This window comes from Eptesicus fuscus, chromosome 3 (genome assembly GCF_027574615.1).
Source record: "Eptesicus fuscus isolate TK198812 chromosome 3, DD_ASM_mEF_20220401, whole genome shotgun sequence".
Taxonomy (NCBI): Eukaryota; Metazoa; Chordata; class Mammalia; order Chiroptera; family Vespertilionidae; genus Eptesicus; species Eptesicus fuscus.
The window spans coordinates 55,288,817-55,304,267 of record NC_072475.1 but is presented as its reverse complement, the minus strand read 5'-3'; the positions used below and the strand labels follow the sequence as shown (position 1 = coordinate 55,304,267).

The 15,451-nt window shown below is 51.3% G+C and overlaps 1 protein-coding gene and 1 long non-coding RNA gene across 2 annotated transcripts in view; one reads left to right on the top strand and one right to left on the bottom strand.

The window, feature by feature from the left end:
* The window catches only part of SLC12A8 (solute carrier family 12 member 8), a 149,148-nt gene that overhangs the window by 67,059 nt on the left and 66,638 nt on the right, over positions 1-15,451 (bottom strand). The gene's annotated exons all lie outside the window — the stretch shown is intronic.
* LOC129148581 (uncharacterized) lies at positions 1,920-9,556 on the top strand. The gene is made up of 3 exons (XR_008555569.1): positions 1,920-2,366; positions 4,313-4,500; positions 9,142-9,556. It is a non-coding gene; the product is annotated as an uncharacterized LOC129148581 (long non-coding RNA).

The window sequence follows — 15,451 nt, the reverse complement described above, 5'->3', positions numbered from 1 at the left end:
AGCGTGCCTTCTCCCTTGACAGCTCTGGGACCCGGCCCGATGGGGACAGGGGCCTGCAGCTTGGGGGAAATGAGTTGGGAATGACAGCCTGACAGAGAGCTGGGTGAAAAGGGGAAGAAAGGGAGTGTCCAGGGCCCCTTCCCCCCACTGAGCGCCCACACGGCACCTGCCCTGGCAGCCTCCACACACAGTGACTCAGATACCACCCGACCCCAGATGGTCCAAGTTGGACGGAGAGGAGCAGGGAGCCCCACCCAGCATGCCCCCCGCCGCCCGGGCTAGTCAGCGGGGTTTCTCTTCCTCTGGGCTTTGGGGTTCGCTCCCGGAAGCTGCCATGAGCAAGGCAGCCCAGGCCTCAGGAAGGAAGATGCACCCAAAGAGCAGAGGTTTGGGAGAAGTCCAGGCTCATCTCCTCCTCCATGGTGTGGGGGAGGGAGGACCCCAAAGACCTCTGGGAGGAAGGGGAGAGCTGTGATGAGACCGACAGTCAGGACACCTGGGTTCCGCCCCGGTTCCGCCACAAGCTCGCTGTGGGCCTGTCGGTGAGCCCTTCCGCCTTGGAAATGCAAAGTCTGACCCTCGGTCTGGAAGTGGCCCGAGATTCTGCTGAGCACCCAGGTGATGGAGAGCAGGGTCCCCACCAGTTTCCCACACCCTTCCCATTCTGAAAGTTGCCAAACCAGAAGCCCCTTCAACACTCAGGACACGTGGTCCAAAGACGCCACTGATTCCCAATGGCAGATGTAAAACCCAAATTAGCTTCCAGACCATGTCAGCCCCGCCCCGCCCCGACCGCCCGGACCCCCCTCCCTTTCTCTGTGGCTGTTGATACAATGCACACTCCAGAATGACTACAGTTTAATATGTGAACGAATCAAAGCGGGTCTGCATGACAAGTGCTGGCCTAACATCTTCCGTTATCTCACTGTCACGAGTGCTCCCCATTCGTGCAGACAGGGAAACTTCATGATCTCATCCACTGGCCCATGCTTACAGCTGAGGAAATGGAGTTTAGAAATGGAAGTCACTGCTCTAAGGCCGTGGTCGGCAAACTGCGGCTCGCGAGCCACATGCGGCTCTTTGGCCCCTTGAGTGTGGCTCTTCCACAAAATACCACGGCCTGGGCGAGTCTATTTTGAAGAAGTGGCGTTAGAAGAAGTTTATAAAAAATTTGGCTCTCAAAAGAAATTTCAATCGTTGTACTGTTGATATTTGGCTCTGTTGACTAATGAGTTTGCCGACCACTGCTCTAAGGCATGGAGAACTAACTGCAAATGGGGCAGTAGCCCTCGCTTAGGGTTGAGTTGGAGTCCACTCGGTAGCAAGTCCCCATGGGCTGGCCTGTCCTTGAACTGGGTCCTAACAATCCTGGTCCACTTAGAATCTAAGTCTTAGATGCTCCATAAAATATATATATATATATTTAAAATTGAATTCAGCTGGGCTGTATTGATTTGGACTGTATTGATCACGGGCTGGGGAGATGGAAGGGGACATAGAATAGGTTTGGAAGAGGCCTCCCAGGCCCCGCCCACAGCACAGCTTTCCTTCCCTGCAGTTCTGGGCAGTGAGCTGGGCGCCTTCCCCAGACCACAGTCTCCTCTCTGGCTTCAGCCCTAGTGAGCTTGGTCCTCCAAGGGAGGGTGGGGAGAGGATGTGAGCAGGGTTTCCAGCTCCCAGGCCCCCACCCAGAGAGAAAATACACAGAGGAGGGCTGGGCAGGCCAGCACTGGCCAGAAGGGAAGTCGGAGTGGGGCTGGGCCTGCCCCGAGGGCGCAGGGAGGAGCAGCCTGGAGCCTCCAGGCCCCTGGGGAAGGCCTCCACCCTGCGGGACAACTGGCTGGTGGGGCGGGAACAGCAGGAAAAGCCCAGAGCTGGGCAACTCTGGGGATAAAGGGCCTCGGTTGGGGTGATCTTAGGGCAGCCCCCTTGGGAGGGGTGTCTACGAGTTCCAGTAAGGAGAGGGGCTCATGCCAACCCCTACAATCTAGGACGGGACAGGCAGTTCGGGGGTTCCTTCTGAGCAAAGGATTCGAACTTGGAGGGGAGGATGAGCCTTTTCCTGGCGAACAATGGTTTCTAAGACCCAAGGAACTGCTCATCTGCTGACCTGTGTTCTATTTTACATGCTTCATGACCTTTTCCTACAATGGCCTTGGGGTCAGCAAGTTGAGATTCGAAGAGCGTTTTGCCTGGAGAGGCCTACAGAGGAAAGCACCGTCAGAGGCCCCAGGACATTACCTGCAGGAAACAAAGAAGCATCGTAGGCTAATGGACAGCCCCGTGTGCTGAGCAGGGTTCGTGCAGGCACGGTCCACTCTGAGGGCTTCGTGTGCACTAACGCATGGAGCAGGTGCATTTCTCAGGTAAGAAAGTGGAGCAGAGACAGGATTCAACCCTTGGCTCCCACGCCGGGGTCAGTGCTCACCCAAGGATACAGGGAGTGTGGGAAGGGGGTCCGGAGCTAAGCTGGGCAGCCTGGGCCCCTACTGAGGGGACTACAGAGGCCCCCACCCGGCCCCAGCCTGCAGAGCCCCCAGGGCCTGCCCTGGGCAGCTCTCAGCTCACGGGAGCCCTGAGAAAGGAAAATCTGGCCTCCTTATCTCCTGGGGAAAGGAATGCACTCTCCCGCCAGGATAAGTGGCTGTTTTGACAGGAAGTCTCCACCCTGGCTGTGGGTTCCTCCCAGCCACCACTTACTCCTTCTGGCAGCTGGGAAGCGGGTGGATGGTCAAGGGGCCCTCCTACCAAGAACCATGCTGCAAACATTCAAACTCCCAGACCCCCCAGTTCTGCAGCCAAGGGCAGCTCTCCCCCACCCCAAGTCCTACCCAAGAAAGAAAGGTGCAGATGGTCTCTTAGAATGCCATGGCAGAGATTTGGTATCACAGGCCATTAGATTAGACCACGGGGCAGGGGAGGGGGGCCCTCTGGCTCTGAGACCGGGAAGCAGGACGCCGTGTGTTCCAGCCCTGTCCTTCACGGGGGCTCCTCAGCCTTCGTGGCGCTTGGCAAGCCTTTCGGCAGGGTGCTCACGGAGAGCAAGGCGTCTTTGCATCAACTCCCCATCGATTATCATTAGGATCTCCTCGGGTCAGGGATAGGTCCCCCCCTCCCCCAGATCCCCTCCTCCTCTCTGGATGGGTGCAATCACTGAGGTGCTGGATGGGCAGGGGGAACCCCACATCCTTCCTGGCACAGTCCCGCTTACACCTGTTGCACGGGGTATCTGTCAGTGGAGCCAGGAAAGTTTTCTGATGACGACTGACCAGGGAGTGTAGAGAGGAGAGCAAAGGGAAGCAAGGAAGGAGACGCTCCTCTAGGCTGGACGTGGCTGTGTGCCCCGGGGACCTACCTTGTTAGGCAAAGTGTAGTCTTGGGGGAAAGGCATCACCTGCGAGCTTGTTAGAAACGAGACTCTCAGCTCTCGCCGCGCCCCTCCCCACCACGCTGCCGCTACCTGAAGAACTGCAGGCTTCATTTTAACAGCATCCCCAGACCTGAGCGTGGGAAGTGTTGTCTTGGAGTGTAACCAGGGGCCTCCACGGACCTGTGCTTCCAGGATCAACAACTGTAACGATGATAACTGCTTACTGAGCACCACCCTGTGCCGCTGACTCTAGCCCTCTTACCTAGAACAGTGGTCGGCAAACTCATTAGTCAACAGAGCCAAGTATCAACAGTACAACGACTGAAATTTCTTTTTTTTTTTTAAATATATTTTATTGATTTTTTTACAGAGAGGAAGGGAGAGAGATAGAGAGATAGAAACATCGATCAGCTGCCTCCTGCACAGCCCCCACTGGGATGTGCCCGCAACCAAGGCACATGCCCCCGACCGGAATCGAACCTGGGACCCCTCAGTCCGCAGGCCGACACTCTATCCACTGAGCCAAACCGGTTTCGGCTGAAATTTCTTTTGAGAGCCAAATGTTTTTAACTTAAACTTCTTCTAACACCACTTCTTCAAAATAGACTCGCCCAGGCCGTGGTATTTTGTGGAAGAGCCACACTCAAGGGGCCAAAGAGCCGCATGTGGCTCGCGAACCGCAGTTTGCCGACCACTGGCCTAGAACATCTTAGTTTATGCTTTGACAACCCAGCACGCTAGGCAGTATTGCCTACTTTTCAGAGATGAAGACAGCAGTCGGAAGGCGAATGAAATTGACCAAGGGCAAGTGATAAGTTACAGCTGAGCTGGGATGTGAATGCAGGGGGCTGACTCCAGAGCCATGGTTCTCACAACTGTGGCAAAGGCGATGCAATCTTTCTAACGGGCCCAGCAGTGACAGCCACGTGTCCCTCCCTACAGGGCCCAGAAGCACTCTGGCAGATGCAGTCTCCAGGGAGGTGTGCTCGGGGCTCTGCCTCCTGGGCCGAGGGTGCCCGTGTGCTGGGGTCGGGCTAAGCCTGTGGCAGTGGGCTCCCTGCTTCCTCAGAACACGTCCCTGAAGATGGTCTGGCCCCAGCGAGCATTACGGTCTGGGACTGGAGTGACAGGTAAGCGGACGATGAGCAGGTCTCCCTCAGGCTCAGGACCCCCTGGTCCTAACCCTGGAGTGAGGGTCGAGGGGAAACAAGGAAGGGGAGGCCCGCACTGGACCTCATTATACAACTTTCAAGTGGATAATCTGGGGCTTCATCTCCTGGCCGCCCCCAGGAGGCAGCACTCTCCTGCCGACTGCGCCCGTGACAGATGTCACACTCCGGGCAACCAGCACCCAGGGCTCCTCAGCTCACAGCCCAGCCTGCAGCGTCCCTGATTGTCTCTGGTTCTCTGGTCTGTAGGTGGCTCATTCCCTACCATATGTGAGTGACCTGAAGGCATGCCTCCCCCTGACTTTGTGTCCCTCTCCGACTATAATACCTCTCAACCCATAGGTGCCCCCAAAAGACTTGAGCCAGAGAGTGCCATGGTTTGCCCCTCCACAGCCACACAGAGGGCATTCTGCCCACGCCCACAGCCAGAGGGCACCTTCCACCTGCTGTGAGAGGAGCAGGAGGCAGGGAGAGGAGCTGGGGGCAGGCGGTGTGCTAGCCCATCTCGCAGGGCGTCACCCTTCACGTCCTTGGAGCTCCCGGCTGCTCAGGGCTGAGGCAGGCCAGGCCCAGCAGTGTGAGAGGACCCTCCCAAGCCGGTGACTTCATCCTTCAGGCATCCGTCCCCAGAACGCTGGCCAGGGAGCCCGGGCCGAACAGAGCCCCTCCTGCTCACAGAGCTGAGTGGACACAGGGGTTGAGCTGGGCAGTGTCCACTCGCGCTTCCTTCTGCAGCCTCGACTGGGTCCCCACGGCCTCTTCAGCCTAATGGTTTCTTTCTCTGCTCTCCACAGCCAAAGCCAGCAAATAAAATAATTCAATGGAGATAGCAGGAGGACTTGGAGCCAGGGCCGAGGATTCTGGCCAGTCACTCTTTCTTCATTCGAGTCCAACTCAGCACCAGGGAAGGCCCGAGGCTGCCGGCTCCTGCCCCTCCGGCGGCCAGGCGGGAGTGAGGCCCATTACCCACAGAAAACCTTCTAGCAAGGGTAGAACCCAAAAAGGCAGGAGTTCATGGTTCCCAAGGCATTTTCTCCCTCCCCCAGAGAAATAGTCAACGGTCTCATCTATTTTTAAAAACAAGAACCCCCAACATAAAATGTTATCCCATAGGTAGAACAAATACAAGAGTAATTCACTTCCTATTTAGGTCATAAAGGAGAGGATGAGTCCGGCCAGCATGGCTCAGTGGTTGAGCATCGACCTATGAATCAGGAGGTCACAGTGCGATTCCCAGTCTGGGCACATGCCCGTGTTGCGGGCTTGATCCCCATCATCATTGATGTTTTTATTTCTCTCCCTCTCCCTCCCTCTCTGAAATCAATAAGATATATATATATGTATATATGTGTATATATATATATTTTTTATTTTTTTTTTAAATAAGGGAGAGGACAAGAAAGGAGGGGCAGCAAGATGGTGGGATGGGGCAGAAAGTTCAAAAAAAGAGAAAGATTAGGGAAGAAAAATAGAGAGAGACAAACCTAAAGGAAGGAAGGATGAGGCAGGAAGAGGAGAGAAACCAGGTATGTTTGAGGCAAGCTGGAGTCACAGTTTGCGGTTGGCTTGGTTTGCAAAAGTTCAGAAATCCTTATCAGGATGTTTACAATCCTTCACCATCCTAATCTTTAAAACCCTCTGTTCAAACCCTTAATCTTCCCCCTTCAGGGTCAAATATGCCTTTGAGAATCTGGCTGTTCTGGATCCTGTCCTAGAAAAATAGACTTATTCACATAAATTTCTGCATGCAATTTTAGGGGCTCATGAATCCTAAATTAAAAATTACTCATTCTAGAAGCTTCACTCTGCCCTCGCCAGTTTGGCTCAGAAGATAGAGCACGGCCTGTGGACTGAAGTTGTCCCAGGTTCAATCCCAGTCAAGGGCATGTACCTGGGTTGCAGGCTCGATCCCCAGCCCTGGTCGGGGCACATGTGGGAGGCAACCAATCTATGTGTCTCTCTCCCATCGATGTTTCTCTCTGTCTCTCTTCCTCCCTTCCACTGTCTCTAAAAATCAGTGGAAAAATACCACCACGTGAGGATTAACGACAACAACGAAAAATATCTAGAAGCTCTACTCTGAGGGGAGACCCATAATGGCCAGAGCAAAAACACTCCGACTGCCAGATTAAACCAGGACCAGGGCGGGATGTGTGGAATCTTGTGTGTATTCAAGCCATCGTATCGAGCTTTTAATTAAACCACGCGCTTCACTGATAGAACCTTTGGGTCCCAATACCCTCCCCTCGCTACTATCCCATTGGTGGTACTAGAAGCAAAGCTGGTTCCCCGGAGGGGCCAGCTGTGTGTCTGGATGGTTCTTACGCAGTAAAGGTCTGCCTCTGACCCAGGTAACAGTGTCTGTGCTTACCCTGAAACCAACCCTTTACAGACCCATGGCGTTATTAAGTCAGACACATGCAGCAGTTCCCAAACCTGAATGTACAGAAGAATTAGCAGTAGGCCGGTTTAAACTGCAGATTACTAGCCCAGCGTTTGAGAGTCCGGTTCAGACTGTCTTTTCTAATGAGCATCTAGGTGATTCTGACGCAGGCAGTCCCGAGACCAAACTCTGAGATGCACTGTGCCCACAGAACCCCGCAGGCCTGGGAGGGGGGCGTCCGGCCCAGCAGGTCAGCGGATTCCCTCCTCAGTGCAGTGCCCTCCTCATGCCCAGGGGCGGGACCCAGCATATAGGCACCCGTACTCTGTGCCTAGGTTCGGACCATTGCATCAGGAAGGCTACCTTTAGAAAAGGTAAATGAACAACGTAGGACATCAAAGGTATAGTGCCAGGTGAAACCCGCCAGGGCCTTTCAGGGAAAGTTTCCTAGATCTGGTGGCAGGTAAAGAGTCACCTGGAGAACTTCTTTGATTGATTGATTGATTGATTGATTGATTTTATTTATTTTATTGTTAATCCTCACCTGAGGATATTTTTCCATTGATTTTTAGAGACAGTGGAAGGGAGGGGGAGAGACGCAGAGAGAGAAGCATGGATGTAAGAGAGGCACATCAATCGGTTGCCTCCCACGTAGCCCAACCAGGGCCAGGGATCAAGCCTACAACTGAGGGACATGCCCTTGACCAGAATCGAACCTGGGACCCTCCAGTGTGTGGGCCAATGCTCTGTCCACTGAGCCAAACCAGCTAGGGCAGTGGTCGGCAAACCGTGGCTCGCGAGCCACACGCGGCTCTCTGGCCCCTTGAGTGTGGCTCTTCCACAAGATACCACGTGTGGGCGCGCACGTACAGTGCGATTGAAAAACTTCGTGGCCCATGTGCAGAAGTCGGTTTTCGGCTCTCAAAAGAAATTTCAGTCGTTGTACTGTTGACATTTGGCTTTGTTGACTAATGAGTTTGCCGACCACTGAGCTAGGGCAACTTCTTACATTTAAATTCCCAGACCTCAGGCTATTAGGGAATAAGTATATGCCTGACGCATGATACCTGTTCCTGTGTCAAAACCATGGGGAAAACTTGTTTGTTATGGTACACACAGGCCCAAGGATATTTTGATAAGACAACAGACCATTCTTGCCAAAAATGCTTTGAAAAACTAAAATGTCCTTGAAATTCTCTGGCAAAACACAGTTTACATTACCAGAGTTTTCTTTCTCTGTTCCCTTTCTCTCTTCCTGCTCCTCTGGCTTTTTTTTTTTTCCTTCTTTTTTCTTTCTTTTTTTTTTTTTTTTATTATTGATTTCAGAGAGGAAGGGAGAGGGGGAGAGAGATAGAAATATCAATGATGAGAGAGAATCATTGATCGGCTGCCTCTTGCACGCCCCCCACTGGGGATCGAGCCCACAACCCAGGCATGTGCCCTTGACCAGAATCGAACCTGGGACTCTTCAGTCCACAGGCTGACGCTCTATCCACTGAGCCAAACGGGCTTGGGCTGGCTTTGTTTTTTGTAGAAACAAATTGGAAAAGGTGGGCCACACTGGAGCTGCCTCCTGGGTTCCAGATGGTAACGCTTGGCCTCTTGGCCTCCCCGCCCCTCCCTTCTCTCCCCCCCCCCCCCCCCCCCCCTAAGTGCTCTGCAAACATTAGCATTTGCTGGCTGTGAGGTGACAGGGAGATGGGTGGGAGGCCCTAGGTCAGGTACAAAAGAAACTCACAGAAGGGGAGTGGCCACTTGTTTCAAGGAGATTTCAGAAGTACTTTCTGATATTCTGCAAGTTGGAATTTCCACACGAAAAGCCAACCACAAAGTGCCCAAGCTGACCCGCTCTGGGCTTGGCATCTGACTGGGCAGCCCCACTTCAGACCGCGAAGCAGAGGGGAGAAGCAGGGAAATCTGGACACGCGGCAGCTTCTCCACCCCCGAGAGGGCCTGCACAACAAGGCGATTGCCTACAATCCCCCCAACTGGCGAAGCACTCTTGTTTATGGTCCTTCCTCAGAATGAGTAAAATTTCTTCTTTACATTTTGATTTCCTAAAACTTGACTGCCTCACAATCCATGCAATGGTTTTTTTCCACCCGGAAATTCTGTGTGTGTTAAAATGGATAGTCTTAGAATTGAGGAAATGAGGTTTATTGCCTCATGTAATCTCGAAACAATCTGTGAGGCAAGTGGCATTATTCTCTATTTTACAGATGAGGAAACGGAAGCACCCACAGGCGATCGCCTGAGGTCCCGGATGAGGGGCGACAGGCCAGGACGGGGACCCAGTCTTCCAGTGCCGGAGGGCCCTCTCCATGTGAGCACCTTGTTCGCACCGCCCAGCGGGGGAGGGAAGTGCTCTGGAAAGTGGTTTTCACCCGCGTCATTGCAGTGTAAGAAAGCAAAACGTAATTCTCCTCTGAGCTCACATAGAAATTTGAGAAAAAATAGAAACATATGTAGGCTACATATGGTTTCTATGATTAGTTTGTTGTAGGCCAGAACTAAAGTTTTCTTATGCCTTTAGGAACTTAAGCATGTACCATACATAACAACTTATATAATGATCACATTTGGCATGTTTACATTTAAATCAGCATTCTTTTTTATAGTAATTATCAGATGTACTATTTGAATTTATTATTTTATTTACTTTTGAATATTTCTGCTTTCTTGCAATTGGGATTATAAAGTATTATACCTTTTAAAAAATCTAGCATTTTGGTTTCTGCTGGCTTTAAGGGGAGCAGAAAGAAGTTTAACAGAAGAAATCTTCATCAAAATAATAAAACCAAAATGTTATTCTCTATAAGATTCCTTAAGTAATTTTTATTCTGGGGAGGAGTGGGGCGCAGATGGAGCGACCTACACACACACACACACACACATACACACAAACTCTAAGAAAAAATAACCACTACTGACATACAATATTTCTAATCCTTAAAAATGCCCTTCCAAGGCGGGTTTCAGGGACCGGCCCACAGCCGCCTGTACAATGATCAGCCAGTAAGGACCTGTGCTTGGGAGCACTAGTGAGAAGGCACATGTTTTGTCGAGACAGATTCATGGATACGGAGAACAGACTGACAGCTGTCAAAGGGGAGGGGGCTGGGGCTGGGGGAGAAGGGATGAAGGGATTAAGTAAAGAAAGAAAAAAAAAAGAAAGACTCATGGACACAGCATATGGTAATTGCCAGAGGGAAGGGGGGTGGGGAGAGGAACAAGAAGGGAAAAGGAGACTACATGGTGATGGAGGGAGACGGAACACGGGGTGGTAAACACACAATATAATATACCGAGGACGGGCTGCAGAATTGTACACCTGAAACCTGTACAATGTTATGAGCCAGTATCACCCCAATAAATTCAATTTACAAAAGAGCACGTATTGTCATTAACAATGATCTTCCCCAGTCCTCCCCATGTGTCACCAGGACAGGGACCGTGTCTGTTTCATTCTCCACGGTCTCCGGGGCCTGGCTGTACGCCCCTCCCCCCTCTCCCCCCGGGGCTTCCATAGCTACTGGCTGGTGGTGGGTGGACGTGGCCAGAAAGGGAAAGGGGGGCTGGAAGCGGGGTGAGTGCAGTGTGGCCCCAGCAGAGCTCTTTCCGCCCGCGGGCCGGCCCCCGTCTTTGGAGCCTGTGCTCCGACAGTGTGTTTCATGGGCCTCACTGTCCTGCGCTCAGGTCACGGTTCCACGGCTGCTCTGACGTGTGTTTGCTCGGACTGGGGCCATCTGCCTGCCAGCAGCCTCCTCTCTCTCTCCTGCCTCGGTAGGTCAGCCACTCAGCAAAGTTTATGTACCTGCGGCAGCCGTTTGCCAGGCTCCTGGAAGATGCTGGAAGGAAAGGCAGTAACTGCGATTCCTGTCCCTGAGGCGCTCACAGCCTAAAACAATGCATTATTCCCTACTCAGCGCCGTGTGCCCCCGGACAACACAGAGGGTTTTCTGACGCTCCTACCAAATCCCTTTCTCAGCTCCCACCAGCCCTTCGGCCGCTTCTGAGGCTTTGCTTTGTTATTTCAGAGACAGGAAAGGCTGGCGTGAACTGAGCTGTGAGCCCGGGCTCTGGGGCCTGTTCTGAGTGCTGGCAGGCCCGACAGGAGCATGAGTCAGGCAGGTGGCGTCGCACAGCGTCCTGGCCTGAGCCATCAGATGGCTGCGACTGGACGAAGCAGCCTGGGAGCTGGACGAAGCCTCCTGTCTTACAGGTGGGGCAACAGAAGGTAAGTGTGCCCCCACCCGGTCCCCGGCAGAGTCAGCTGCTCTTGGCCAGTGTCCCTCCAGGACACCAGTGGATGAGGGCTGAGTGAAGAAGGGGCCACTGCCCATTGACTTCTCACAGATGATGAATCTAAGGCCACGTTTCACCAGGGAGGCTTCAGAGACCCACAGATGTTAGCGTCCCGACCCAGAGTCCCACACACAGTGGCTGAGAGGACCCTGGCATCACGCCTCCCCATGCAAAACACTGACTATAGTTCCTTTCACTTTACTGTTTAGCAACTTCTCAAAAATGCATTGAAAATATCACCCCCTAAGTGTCCTGCTTGTTTCCTACCTCTGCACCAGGAGCAGCGTGACCTGGAGGATGGAGAGGGACATGGCCCCTGAGGTAGATACCAGGGTTCCAATTCTGGCTCCATCACTTACTCACTGTGTGGCCTTGGGCAAGATAACCCCTCTGAACCTCAGTTTTCTCATCATTTCGGAAGGGACATAACACACACGGATCCCACAGGTATTGTGGGGGGAAAGTGGCATGTACAATGATCACCACCGTGCCGGGCACGGGGAGTAAATTAGCTATTTTTACCTTCCTCGGGCACTATGCCGCCTTCACATCCTTTTTAAAAAATATATTTTTTTATTGATTTCAGAGAGGAAGAGAGAGATAGAAACATCAATGATGAGAGAGAATCATTGATCAGCTGCCTCCTGCATGCCCCACACTGGGGATCGAGCCAGCAACCCAGGCATGTGCCCTGATCAGGAATCGAACCGTGACCTCCTGGTTCATAGGTTGATGCTCAATCACTGAGCCATGTTGGCTGGGCTGCCTTCATATCTTAAGTTCAATAAATCTGTAGCATCTGAAATATGAATTGACCCACAAGGTTTTTTTCCTCTTCTTTATAAATTATTTCATTTTATTTTCTTCTCTGCTTACTAGCAGAAGTGTATTTAGTGTTTTGAAAAGTCTTAACCATGTCTGGGCCATCTGATAAAGCATGTCTGATAAGGGCACTCCGAGATTGCTAATGCACCCACTCACATATCCATCTGACCAAAAAATCCGATGAGTTAGAAATAAGTTTGAAAGAATTAAGAGCTGGGTGACGGTTTATGAAGCACTTTCTTAATACTAGGCTTCCTGGTGAGGGGAAAACCCCTTCATTATCCAATATTTTTAATTTTTCAGAAAAGTGACACAAATTATTAGAGAAGCCGGGGAGATTTCCCCTTCACCTCTCTAGCCCCTGCATCCCGGGATGAAAGAGGCTGTTGTTGGGCCTCCGACCTGTGAGGCAGACATTACTTTCACATGCAAATGACTGGCACCGAGTGATAATCCAGGCCAGGCCGGCAGGGACCCCAGTAGCCGGCTCTGGTGCCTGCGGGTGAGCTGCAGCCCTGTGATTGGGGAGCCGCCACCCAATGGGAGTGGGTACGTGAGAAAAAGGCTAAAAATACAAAGCCTGCTAGAAACCATGCAAATGAGTTTAGTTCAGAGCGAGAAGGCTTCCGTCACTGAATCAGGACAGGGGCTGGCCGCGATTTACGGGAGGAAGCCCGTGTTTGGGTTCTCCGCCAGGCACTGCGCTGGGAGCTTTCTCTGCAGCACCTCAGGTGGCCGGTCAGCAACGCGTGTGACCCCGTGTGGGAGCGTGTGGTGTGGAGTAAGACACATGTTTACCACAGGATCTTTGTTTAGTAGTTTGGATCATGAACTAACAAAAGAAACATCAACCCAGGGTTTCGCTGGTTAAAATGAATCTTACTTGTTTGCATTGAAGAAGTGGGTATGTTCCCGATGGCGGTGGAGTGCGGATGGGGTGGGGGTTGGCATGGGGAAGGGGTGGGGGTGAGAAAAATAAAGTGCTATTGAGAAACAGGTTAAGAGAATGAGATCAGAACGTGGTTTCCCATATTGCATATGGTCTTCCTCTCCACCCCACCGCTCCCGTGTCAGTCCAGCGGTGGGGCAGAGATGTCAGTCCAGGCTGTCTCGCCTGGGCAACTGCAGCCACCACTGCAGGGCCCCCCTGCCCTGAGCCCCTCTGCGTCTGCACCCACACTAACCCCAGGCAGGGTTTCCAAAGACTGAATCTGGTTCTGCCACTTCCCTACGTAAAAGAAAAGTCTATCGACGTTGCTCAGCTTTTTTTTTTTTCTTTTCTTTTTTTTCCCCTGCATCTTTAAAGCTCATGTTGAGTTTTAAAATTATTCCTGGTTATTTTGTTTATCTGTTTGCTTTTCTAACTAGAAAGACGAAGAAAAACCTCAAGGTAAGACATGCCTATGTTTTTATTACATCCCATCTGGGACTCCTGAATGTTGCTACATTAATTTTACCTTTAAAACTACTATACACTGCCCTGGGCAAGTGGCTCAGTTGGTTGAAGTGTTGTCCTGTACACCAAAAAAAAGGCCACATACCTAGTTTGCAGGTTCGGTTCCCAGCAGAGGCACATACGGGAGGCAACCAGTCAATGTTTCTCTCTATCTATCTATCTATCTATCTATCTATCTATCTATCTCTTCTCTCTTCCTCTCTCTCTCAAATCAATAAACATATCCTCAGGTGAGGATTAATTAAAAAAAAAAAAAGACTATACACTGTGTGAGCTTCTAGATCAGTGAGAAAATAAATTTCTGTTGTTTAAGCGATAGTTTTCAAATTGGCTGGCTCCTCCTGGCATGGCCTGGACTGGACCGGATGAAACCTGGCTTCTCTGTATTGAACAATCCAGGAAGCCATTCGTGTCTGCCATGATTACATCTTTTGAAAATGTGGGCCATACAGTTTATTTCTGCCCTAAGATCTCCTTGTACCCCATGACCCTGATTTCCTGGATGCAGTCTCTGGATCGGAGATGGGAGCCTGAGCCTCAGATGACGACACAGCGGTTAGGCTGGCCAACCTAACTGTCCAAGGGATTTCCCATGAGACCTAGTCCAACCAAGTCTCTCTCTTGGTGTGAATGAAGGGAGAGACCCTTAGAGAAGGCAGCAGGGACAGCAGGGGTCGGCTACAGCTATAATCTTAAGAGACAAGCTAACGATCCATTGCTCTCTGTGTAGACTGTTTCTCACCAAGGCCTGCGGTATAAGCTGATTCCTGGAAGCGTCAGGATCCTCACAGCAGCTGAGAGTTTCCTGCGCTCCCCTGTCTCCTCACGTTAGACAGGACTCCTCTCTGACCTGACAGAGCCTACTTCCTACTACCCTCCCTCCCCAGCCCTGCCCCAGCACTCTAAGTCCCAGCACACCTAACTCCAGCACTCCCTCAAATTATCCATGTGCTTTGTCATCTCTGCATCTTCACACGTACTGTTCCATTGCCTTGGGATCCTCTTTCCCGGTTTCGCACCAGGTGAACTCCTGCGTCCCCTCCAAAGTCCACTCAAATGTCACCTTCGTCTTGAAGACCTCTCTAACACCCCAAGGTCCTTCCACTCTCACTCACTAGCAACTTATATATTCCCCTTTATAACATCTCACCAAATATGGTGATGATTTGGTAAGGGGACAGGCTGCATCTTATTCTTGTGCATTTAAACTCCCAGCATTGGGTCTGCACGTAGTGGTACCTGGGAAAATGTTTTTGGTAATTGATTCGGGTAGGAGAGAGGGAAAGAAAGGTGGGGTGGGGCCAATGAGAGGCAGAGATAAAGAGACAAAGGGGCAAAGGAAGGACAGGTGGAAATGAAGGAGTCAGGGAAAGAACGTCCGCAGGACAAAACTTCCAAGTGCACAGCAGAAAAATAAAAGAGACGGGGGAGGAAACAAACAAACAAAAAAAAATAAAGAGAAAAGAAAAAAAATTAAGGTAAGTAACATGCACAGTGAATAGTCTTTTCGGGGATAAATGCATCTTCTCATTTCAACCTAAGGTTTCATTTCCATGTAGACTGTTTCTCTGCTCATATTCGGTCATCACGATCCCTGGTGCCCATTATAGAATCCTCTTTAGATAACTTAAGCTTTTCCCTTCGATACTATCCCTACATATTTCAAGCCTGAGTCACTGTTTTCTCTCTTATTTGTTTCTCTATGGCCTGCAAGCTCCCAGAGCGGGGAGGAAAGCTCTTACAGTCACCGGGGGAGGGCTTTCAGCTGCTAATTCACAGTTTCTGACTGCGGTGATGAAGTATGAACCCATAAGGTCACACCTGCTGGAGATAAGTATTCTCAAGTATCTATTGTGACACTGGGTCACAAATCACATTCCAGCATCCACCAAGAGAACATACTTTCCTCATATCTCCTCTGCAATGTCATCCCAAGCAACTTC